We start from the raw sequence: 11,618 nt of genomic DNA on the forward strand, positions 1-11,618 counted from the left end.
TTCTCTTCCCTTTCTCTCTCTTCTCCTTTTTTTCTCTCCCTCTCTTTCCTCCCGTTCCTCTCTCCCAATCTCATTCTCCCTCGGTTTTTCATTGTATTTGTTTAATCGTCGATTCATGTGCGAGGCGAAGTTCTGTCTCTCAAAGTAAGTAGCCTACATATTATATAACGCTATTTTACTGCGTGTTAATAAATCAGATTTTACTCTCCTGTTATTTCAAGTCTAGTTTATTTCACATATGGGTTCAAACCTCTCAATATTACCGCTAGATGTCAGACAAGATTCAAGAATACGACAAAAACATTTCACCGATTTCAAAACAAAACAAATTAATAGTTTTGTGACTTTCAAACGACCTAAAACTGCCAACATTTTTGTTCAGAAACCTTTAAAAGTCCAATAAAATGTTTTATAAGAGGAAGTATGTTTGTGGATAAAATTTCCTTTTCCCCTGGTTTCTTCAAATAATCCCTGCGATAACTAAAACTAACGGAACTTAAAAACAAGCAAATTATTTGATGAGTAATGTGTATTTTCTTACTGCATAACCACAAAAAGTGCTGTCATTTAAAACTGTTTGCAGTTTGATATGGCTCAATTCTACAATCTAAACAGCTGCACAACACCAAATAATAAGTCTTTGGAAAAATATGAATTCAACTACAAAAAGCTTCAAGCTACAAAAAGCAAAATTTTCACTTTTTCAAACCCTAAATTTCCGCCTAAAAACAAATGTTTCAAGCAACAAAAGATGTCGTGCAATATCTGACGAACATTTGGTCGCTTTTCTAATTAAATTCGCCGCAAATCGTTGCGTTTTTATTTGTTTTTATTCGCCCAAAACACGCTTTCGTAATTTTAACTTAACAACGTGACACCCTCTCCTTGGCGACCTCACGTGGTACAAGACGCGCGAAAGGCATTGTGGGTAATCTCGACGCGATAAAATGTTTTCGGGGAAAATAAAAAAAATGCGACAATAAAGCTTTTTTCCAAATTACACGCAACAAATAATTTTAAATATAGAAAACAAATATTATTAAGTTGTTAAGTTAATTTTATGTTCTACATTTAATAATGCCAGCAGTTACCAATCTGAAGGCGATACAAAGAAAATTAAAAAGTAAAAACAAGTTTTAGATTAAATACTGATATTGGTCTAAACTCTAAATAGTTAAAAAAAAGCATTAACAACCTTTGTTTATTATTATTTTGTTTTACAAACGTACTTAAAGCTTTTTAATATTTATGATATTACAATTAACCGCTAGATGTCAGACAAGATTCAAGAATAAGACAGAAACATTTTTGCGATTTCAAAACAAGTAGTTTTGTTTTCTTGCAACAGTAAAATGACATAAAACACAACACTATTGTTTAGAAATCTTTAAAGTACACTAAAAAGTTTAATAAAACGAAATACGTTTGTGGATAGAATTACCTTTACCTTAATTCTTGAAATAATCCCTGTGATGACTAAAACTCATGGAACTTGAAAACAAGCAAATTATTTGATGAGTAATGTGTATTTTCTTACTGCATAACCACAAAAAGTGCTGATCCAACAAGCCAGGCATACAGTAAAGTGACCGGTAAAAATAACAACATTTTGCCAAAATTTAGGAAATAAATGTTGCCAATGTAAACTTACGTTGTGGTTTTGCACCATAGTTGCATTTTTACAAATTATTTGATTAATTTCAACACACGTCACTCAAACAAAAATCCTTAAGAATAAGCAAAATTTTCCATTTTCAGCACACAACAGTTTTTGACACTTGTTTATTTTCAAACATAAGAAAAAGCACTTCGTCCTCCTGTGACGCAACAGTGCAAGGTGTGTGACGCAACGAAGCGTCAACAATTCCGCAAGGAAGCGGAAAATATATAAAGGTTAATTGGCAAAGCGATTTTAGGGGGTTAAAATGGCGGTTTTAAGGGGGTAAGACCCCTGAAAGTGATTTGGCGGGAAAACTAACGTCAACCACAAGGGCAAAAAATCTCAAGGGCGCCCCAAGGTCATGTGTACACGTGCAATAATTTCGGCGCTAATCAGTAAGAAAGTAAACGAAGTTATAAGGAAGCAACACAAACAAAAATTAATCCAATATAACAAAAATTAATCCGGAAAGTAAATGAAAGTTTAAAATCGTGTTTGGCTTCGAGCGGAAGTCTAAAATTCCTTATTTTCCTTTCACTAAAAAGGCCAAAAATAAGGCGAAAAGATGGTTTTGGCGAAATTAGAAAGCAAACAAACAGAATTTTAGCGGAAACAAAAATAAACAAGCGCTAAAAATTCGCTGGAATACTTCCATTTAAACAGAATTCTGTCAAAATGACTTCATCAAAGTTTGTTTTTACCGGAGTTCATTGCTAGTTCGTGTGTATATGAAGAGTTAATTGTGGCTCGAAATGAATTTTTTTTTCTGCTGAGTGATTTTTATGGTTTTGAACAGGAAAAGACTGGTCACGCATCGCTGACTCCAGTAAGTTCAAATCTCTGCTCCCAAAAGTTTCAGGAATTTGTCGAAATATTTTCGGCCTGACGTTTAAACGGCCCGGCAAATGAATTTTGTCAACATTCAACAATTTTCCAGTCAGAAAAAAATCATCCTAAGCATAGTTCGAATTTTGTTTTGTTAACAGTAAAATTTGAAACACAGCTGCAATAATTTCAAAGCTATATTAAATCGTAAATAAAAAAATATTTGGTCAATTTACACTGATGATTGCACGAGTTATTGCCAAACATTTGAAAACAAACTAAATGTCGTTGTTTATGTTATGGCTTCATAGTTTTTATTGAAATTAGCCGTAAAAGTTTGGTCATTTGCATAGTTTTCGCGTTTTCCCAATAAAATTATATATTGTTGTGTTTCTCAACGTTTTTCGCGGCGAGCAAACACTAAGCGTTATAGTTTAACAGTGAAGCTTCGGAGACTCTATTCTCTTCACTGGACGTTTGGAAGCTTAAAGTTAACATAGCATAACACTATAGCATTGAATATCACTAATTTCTTCAAATTTAATTAATATCACGAATTTCTTCAAATTTAATTAATATCACTAATTTCTTCAAATTTATTTAATATCACTAATTTCTTCATATTTCATTCAGAATTTTCTTAAATTTTAATAAATATCACTAATTTCTTCATATTTCATTCACAATTTTCTTAAATTTTAATAAATATCACTAATTTCTTCATATTTCATTCACAATTTTCTTAAATTTTAATAAATATCACTAATTTCTTCATATTTCATTCACAATTTTCTTAAATTTTAATAAATATCACTAATTTCTTCATATTTCATTCACAATTTTCTTAAATTTTAATAAATATCACTAATTTCTTCATATTTCATTCACAATTTTCTTAAATTTTAATAAATATCACTAATTTCTTCATATTTCATTCACAATTTTCTTAAATTTTGGATAAATTTTGATCACAACCACTTACTATTGCATTTAACCATGTCTACGACTTATTTATTCTGGTTAATTCAAACAGCAAAATCAGAACCGATTAACATGACAGAATTTGGAAGCGACGTTTTATCGGAGCTCGATTTGACGTCACAAGCCAACAATGGAAATGGAGCGATGGTGGAATTGCTACAGAGTTTACAGATGTTGGTCACACCACTTGCCAACAAAAAGTTTGGGACTTTGTTATTAACCAAACTTTCAATAAGGCTTGTAAAGAGAGAGAAGCTTTCTACTCATGCAATGACCAAATCCAATTAAACAGCCACATAATTCTTGAAAGAGCACAGTGCATGACCCATGGGTTGCAAAACATTGATATTATGCTAAAATAGTGATCTAATAACACACGAAACCATTATGACATCATAATGTGTATTAGAAAACAATGATACATTAATATTTGAAAAAACAATGATACACGACTTAGCAAGTTGCGAAGTGAGTCGGAACGACCGGGAACGACCGGGACCGGTAAAACTGTAACTGTTTATTTGTTAAAAAGAATAAAAATATTTCTTTTACCAAGAAAATGTTAATCTTCGCCAGGCCATCCCAATTACTCTTCAGTTTTATTTAAACTAAGATTTCAGCTGCATATTTGTGCACAACATCGCACGATAACCTTACGTTTCATGAGGTTACTTTTTGTAGACTAGTTGTGACGTAATCTTGTCACGTCATTTCTAAACGTTTAATGCTTTCCTGTAAGACATTTTTTTTACTTTCAACCTATACACGTTTTTATACATTTATTCGTATAATAAAAAACGATTATGGCATCGTGATGTGGACTCCCTCTTTATGTATATGTTTTTATTTTGTTTTTATACTCACAGAAAAACTGAACTCACAGAAAAACTGAAAAACTGAAGAAAAACAGGGGCAGGGCACATATCATTACGCTTGGCAGAGAAATTGTGGAATTGTTATGACTTCATAATGTGTATTGTTTAAGTGGAACGTTCAAACAATAATACATGACTCAGTCAGTTACATTAGCCAACTGCAATTTCTAGCCGTGACATGAATTTCACCAAAAATTGAACTTCACACCCACGCCAAAACGTTTCATGTGTCACTGCAAACTTGGGGGCTTCGGCGCCGCATTATCCCCCGGATGACGTCACTTTTGACCTGTAAAACTTTCACCACGTGGGCAGATCTAAGGTTTCACCACGTGGGCAGATATAAGGAACAAAAACGTTCTTTTTCCGAAATCTGTTTTAGTATTGTCGATAAAATAAGTAATATTTTTAAGGTGGACATGTTTTCCGCACTTTGATTGTCTTAATGTAAACCAGTGGTTCTTAACCGGGGTTCCGAGGCACTCAAGGTGCCATTTTAACGTTCAAGGGTGCCGAGAGATTTTCAAATTCTTTAGGTTTCCAATTTTTGCTCTATTGGTAAGCTTTTTAATACAATTTTTTGTGTACGATAAAAGTGCCAACAATTAGAAAGTTTTTCAACCTTGTTGCACAGTTAATGTGCTGTTTGAATCTCGTTTATTGCAACGTTACAGTTAACCACTCAGCAGAAATACGAGCAAGGGTGCCGCGAACTACTTATTATTTCTGTAGGGTGCCGCAAGCCAAAAAAGGTTAAGAACCACTGATGTGAACTCTTCTTTTAGTTGGTCACATGTAGGTTGAGTTTGCACAAAAAAAATTAAAAAGCACAGAATTGTAACACAGATACAACGAAACGTCGCTCTTCAAACAGTTTCATGCGGCTTTAGGTTTAGATTGCATTCGAGTTTCAGTATTAAGCTAAAAAAATACACGCGCCTTGCGCTAAACTCGTTTAACTTTCCAATATGTGTTTGCAAATTTTGAAAAATCCTGTTAGAATAAACACGCTGAAATTGTCGTTGCTTATTTCTGAACGAGGCTCATTTTATGACGTCACTCTTGCGCCAATACTTTTGATTCCTTTCCTGGTTGCAGTTTTTATTCTTTGTATTAGTTTCATTCGATAAAACGTTGCTGATAATTAGGGCGATTATTTTTTGACCTAAAAATGAGAAATTTTGACCTGAAAATTTAAAATTTTGACGAATTTTGACCTAAAAATATATCTTTTTGACAAAATTTTGACCTACAACATACTTTTGTTTGACGTACTGGTCTTGGCGTCGCCAACCACTCGTTTCAGATGTTTTACTGACTACCAGTCGAACACAAATCAGTTGTTTTTTTGAATTTATGCAAAACTGATAAAAATGCTAAGTTGATATTTTTTGTCATTTAAAAAAGTCAAACAAACAAACAAAACGCTGGTTTATTTAGGGAAATGTTGTGTAAACAGTTGAAATACTACAGTTTTTTTTAATTTTGTAAACGATTTATGGGCATTTTTATAGATTTTAACTTGAAATAATTTTGACAAATTTTGACCTAACATGTAAATTTTGACAAAATTTTGACTGTTTTTGACAAGTCAAAAAATAATCGCCCTACTGATGATAGCGTTTTCTTCCGGCCTCAACTATTTCCGCAAAGTTCTACTAAAATATCGCATCCACTTGTGTGATTATAGCAGTTAGTAATTAAATGCCATCTAGTTGTAAATGGTTTATAACTGATAAATAGTGTTTTGTGCAAAATATTGTGACAAACAGTTGATTTTTTAATGTGCATTAAGAAACTTAACCGGACTCACCATTTTTTCAACGGTTTTTCAAACTATAGCCCAGGGGTGGGAAAACTGCGGCTCGCTGGCATGTTTTTTGTGGCTCTTCGAATCGTAAAATTACAAAAAATTGTAAAAGCTGCGGACAGTACCGTTTATAAACGTTTCTTTCTTTTTCTCTTCTTTATTTAGGTAAGCATTTCGTACTAGACACATAATCAGAAGAGTTAGTTAACATCGAGTCAACGTAATTTCATTGGCCAATTTTAAGGCTCTCTGGTACTTGCATTATCTGCGAATGGCTCTTCCATGGAATACATTTGCCCACCCCTGGTATAGTGGCACAACAGCAGAGAATTAATTTTTGGTGTTCAAATGCAAAATATATTCCACTGCTGTAAATTTAGAAGTTCGTACTCAAATAAAATTGAGATCTTTTAAACTTATTAGCGGTCATTAAAGCCAGGCCCCTAAAATCGAACTTAATTCACCGTTTTCGACAGATTATATTGCAACCAGGAACTTTGTCAGCAGACACGAGAACAACACTTTAAAAAACGTAGCTCAACCAAGTGTGAATGGCGAATGCATTTAAACAATAGTTTCAGTTGCATATTTGAGCACAACATCGAACGATAAGCTAAGGTTTCTTAAGGTTACATTTTCAAGGCGACCCTTTATGACGTAACCTTGTGACGTCATCTGTGAAATTGTTATGGGTTACGGGAAAAAAATGTTCTATTTTTACCAAAAATATATAAAAAAAAAATTGCTTCGCGTAGACCACGGAAGGCAAGTTTTTCAGAAATGACGTCATAAATTGACGTCACAATACAAATAAACTTCATATATCTGTTGATTTCGGTCCAAAAAATGTGAAAGTGAAATCGTGTCTAAATACATTCAGGGCAAAACAGTTTTATTCCTAATTAAACTGTTTTCTTTAAAAAATTGATTACTTTCCAAATACACACTAATGTTTTAATTCTGCCTTCATGGACCCCTTAAAACTAGTGCACGTACCCCCAAGGGGTCCATGGACCCCAGTTTAAGAACCCCTGATATATGGGCTTTGATATTCTTACTACGTTTTTCCTATATCTGCGTTTGATTAAGTTTTAGGAAATCCCCAATTTCATATATGAGTGAGATTAGTTCAGCGGTTCTCAACCAGTGGGCCATGGCTCACTGGTGGGCCATAATAACATTTGAGGTGGGCCACAGACCAATTTAAAAAGCTAGATTTAGTTTCATTTGTGTCATTATATTTAATTTTACAGGAATAGTGGCTTGGAGAGGAATTAAAAAGGAATGTAAATTTATTGTTTAGTCGCAAATATCTCACTAATGCACGGTTGATTAAATAATCTGTTTTGGAATATGTTCTGCTGTGTTTTGTTCTAAACCTATTTTAAAGTTATTTCTTTTATAAAAAAACTATTCGGCCACAGAATTGTTTTGCAACGTTAATGGGCCACGAAAGAAAAAGGTTGAGAAACACTGGCATAGTTGCAAATAAAAAGTAACTTTATTAGAGCAAAGTAGAATAAAATCTTCAAAGAAACATGGTCCCAGTTATATTTACCAACGTGAGGGTGTAGGCTTTAAATATGTGGGGGTGTTGGGGGCAAGTTGGCCAACAATTCCGGCAATCATTTTATTAGGGCTAGGTTCAGGTATGGGAACCCTGACGGGAGCGTGGGAAGTTTAAACTTGGAAGAAATTTTGCGTCAAACCGCGGGATTATTCAATCAACTATCGCTGTGGTGACCCGAGTTTAAGGTTTTTGGGCGAATTTACATTTTTTCAAGCTTAAACGTGACTTTGAGGTTTCACTTTGGAAGTATTTGGAGAACAAAGCAGCTTAAGAATTTATGATTATTTCCGAGTTAACGTGCACGAATAAGAAAAAAGAGAGCCAAGAAATGGCTTCAAATTTTTAGTTATTTTTTATAGTTTTTTTTAGAATTGGGACGCACAGTAAAATATACTATAGAAACTGCACAATTTGTAAGTCACGGTAGTTAAACAATTATTATATAGTAAAATATAATTTGTATAATTCAATTCTATTGGTGTTTTGGAAATATTTGGAGCGTAAATTAGTTTAAGCGAAGGAATTTCTGAATATTTACGCGTTATTTAAGTTAAACTGATTCAAGTAACATTAATCAGAAAAAGAAAGCAACGAAATGGTTTTAAAACTTTCCAGCAAATAGTGTAATAGCGGCATTATTCGTCCATTTTAAGCTCAATTTTCATTTAACACAAAAAAAATACCCGTATTCCATTTTCGAGTAAAATTAAATTTCTGCTAAAAAAACAATATTTTGTATTTATTTAAAAGGATTTTTTTTCAATGTGCGTAAAAAAAGTGCGTTTGTAAAAAGCGTCATTAAAAAAAATCCATATTCGCAGCAAGTGCAGTTATAGCAACATGAACTATCAATTTTAGTTGTATTTTAGCATTTCCTATTGTATTCTATTGTAGTATAAAAGTTCCATATTCCTGCATTTTAACGTTATAACTGCATGATTCATCCATTTTACAAGCAAATAAGTTGATATGCAATTGATGTAACCAACCCATTTTAATGAAAAATGTTTTTCAATTTAAACAAGATACTTAAAGTGATTTGAAAAACAGTGACTTATCATAACAACACTGGAAAATAGATATAGCACTGCCCTCTTACGAAAGTGCACTTACGAAGTATACTTCTATCATATTTAACATTTAGTCCAATCGAGCTGTGCATTTAAATATTTTCCAGTGTGCGTTTTATACAAGTTTTTTTCAAGATACCTAAAGTCATTTGAAAAACAGTGAATTAATCATCACATGTTTTAGGTGTCAATAAAAGATCCATATTCGTTTTATAATAGTTTTGATATGTCAATTAAGTTCCATATTCGAGCATTTGAAGCCTTATGATTCACCCATGTACAAACAAGTAAGTTGATATCAGCTTTTAATGTCAGCAGAGCTTTTAATGTCAGCAGTCTTTTCAAAATGGGCACAACAATTATTTCGTGCTTTTTCATTTAAATATTTATTGTAATGATTCATGAGGTTTCTAATCGATTAGCGACACTACCAACTCAATCTTAAAATATGTTCATGCTCATTAAACGATTATTTGCGCGTTATGCAGTTTACATATGGATGGCAGTTATAACATTTTGTTTTTCAATTAAAACAAGATACTTAAAATCATTTGAAAATCACTGACTTAATCATAACAACACTTGAGAAGTAGATACAAGACTGTCTTAGTACGAAGTGTACTTCTATCATATTTAACATTTAGTCCAATCAAGCTGTGCATTTAAATATTTTCCAGTGTGCGTTTTATACAAGTTTTAGGTGTCAATAAAAGTTTACATATGGATGGTAGTTATAACACTTGTAAAAACATTTTGTTTTTGAATTGAAACAAGATACTTAAATTCATTTGGAAATCACTGATTTAAACATAACAACACTTGAGAAGTAGATACAAGACTGTCTTAGTACAAAGTGTACTTCTATCACATTAAAGCAGTCCAATCAAGCTGTGCATTTAAATAGTTCCAGTGTGCGTTTTATAGAAGTTTTAGGTGTCAATAAGAGTTCCATATTCGTTTTATAATAGTTTTGATATGTCAATTAAGTTCCATATTCGAGCATGCGAAGCCTTATGATTCACCCATTGTACCAGCAAGTAAGTTGATATGCTTGTAGCGCCACAAACGCTCGGCGAATATCACGGTTTCGCTGGATCTTGATCTTTATACGCTAGAGCACCGGTGCATGAATATGAACTGCATCTACCCCCCCCCAACCCTACATTAAGCCCGGCATCGCGCGCACCTTTGCGTCGTCACAATTACCCCGTTCTATTGAAACTTTCAGCGTAGTAAGAAGCAGTGATCTGAAATTGCTGAAAGTTTTTTGAAAAGCGATGTTTTGGCAAATTTTGTTTTGAAATAGTTTTTTAAGGATTTTTTCATATTTTTTGTAATTACCGTATATTTTGTATTCTTTAGTTTCGATGTTTATTATTATTTTTGTATTATTTGTGATATATGCTTTTTTCTATAGTTTTGTAACTGCGTTGCTAAAAGCAAAGATTTGCCTAATGATATATAAACAAAACTAAACCAATTTAAAAATAAACTCCTTCTAAAAAAATTAATTTCCTAAAAAATTACGGACAAAAATCAAAATTGTTGACAGATTTTTGTGTAGCGTAGAATAAATAGTTATGTAGATCAGAAAGTGATGTGCGTTATAGAGTGAGCGAATGTTTTGATGTGCGAGACCAGGATATAAATACGGTCAATGCATTACAAATTAATAATTAGATGAATCGTTTAAAAAATGTTTTGGTTCTGCAGTCAAAAACAACACAATTGTAAATGAATATCACAGCACATAATCAATGAAGTATATTGAAACGTTTCGAATAGTTATCTATTTATTTTCGGATAACTTTAAAATCAGCCGTTATCTTAACGTGTATTCGAAATGTTTACAAAATGCTGCTTACCTCTGTATGGGCTTTGATATTCATTCTAAGTCTAACTAAAACCTCCAGCCATTTCCTCCAAATAAAACTTATTTAAACGTTTTAACCATATAAGATATAAGAATCAATTTCAGGCCTTTCTAAACATAGCCGGGTTATGGTTAGGGTTTGCCGGTATAACTCATGGTTAGTATTATTACATCAGGGAAAATTACCTACCACCTAACCCGAATATAACATGTGACGAATATAGAGTTGACCAGCCAAAAGTAAGTAACTGTTTGGTTGAATTACTTATAGCCTTTATGCTAGACTGCTTGTACTGTTAGGTAATCAATGTTGGTGTTATTACGTCACAATAACTTCTTGTTGTTTATGGATTGTTAATTAATGATTGGGTATTTTTTATTTATTATTGACAATTTTGAGCTGAAAACAGTAAAAAAAACCTGCGAATAATGGAGCATGTAGCTACAACGACCAGGTTTGCCTTCAGCTAAGTTTATATTGTTTAAAACTAGTTGTAAAAACTCCCAATGATTATGTTGCGAGGTAGAATTACGATTTTATCTTTCAAAAATAACTTAAGACTGATGGTGTCATTTATTGGCGAGCGAAACTTATTCGCTTTTAAATGGCTGGCATTGGTAAGATTTTAGTTCAATTTTAACGAATAAGTTAATATTAGCGAGGTTTGCAAATTTATTGTGTTTAATGATATTTAAACTGATTAAATTACGGCCACGACCAAATCTTAGATCACTTGACCTAACTGGGCCAAAAAAAAGAAAAATTGAAACTTTTTTGACGTACACAATATTTACTACGTCTACCAAAACGTCCTACCATTATATTAAGATTTATTCGAAATGTTCAAAATGATTACCTATACTTCTGTATGGGCTTTGATATTCATTCTACGTCTAACTACAACTTACATAGATAGTAATTTAGCAATCTATCGTTCGCCTATAACTTATACG

Source organism: Ascidiella aspersa, chromosome 5 (genome assembly GCF_963924565.1).
Source record: "Ascidiella aspersa chromosome 5, kaAscAspe10.2, whole genome shotgun sequence".
NCBI classification, from domain to species: Eukaryota; Metazoa; Chordata; class Ascidiacea; order Phlebobranchia; family Ascidiidae; genus Ascidiella; species Ascidiella aspersa.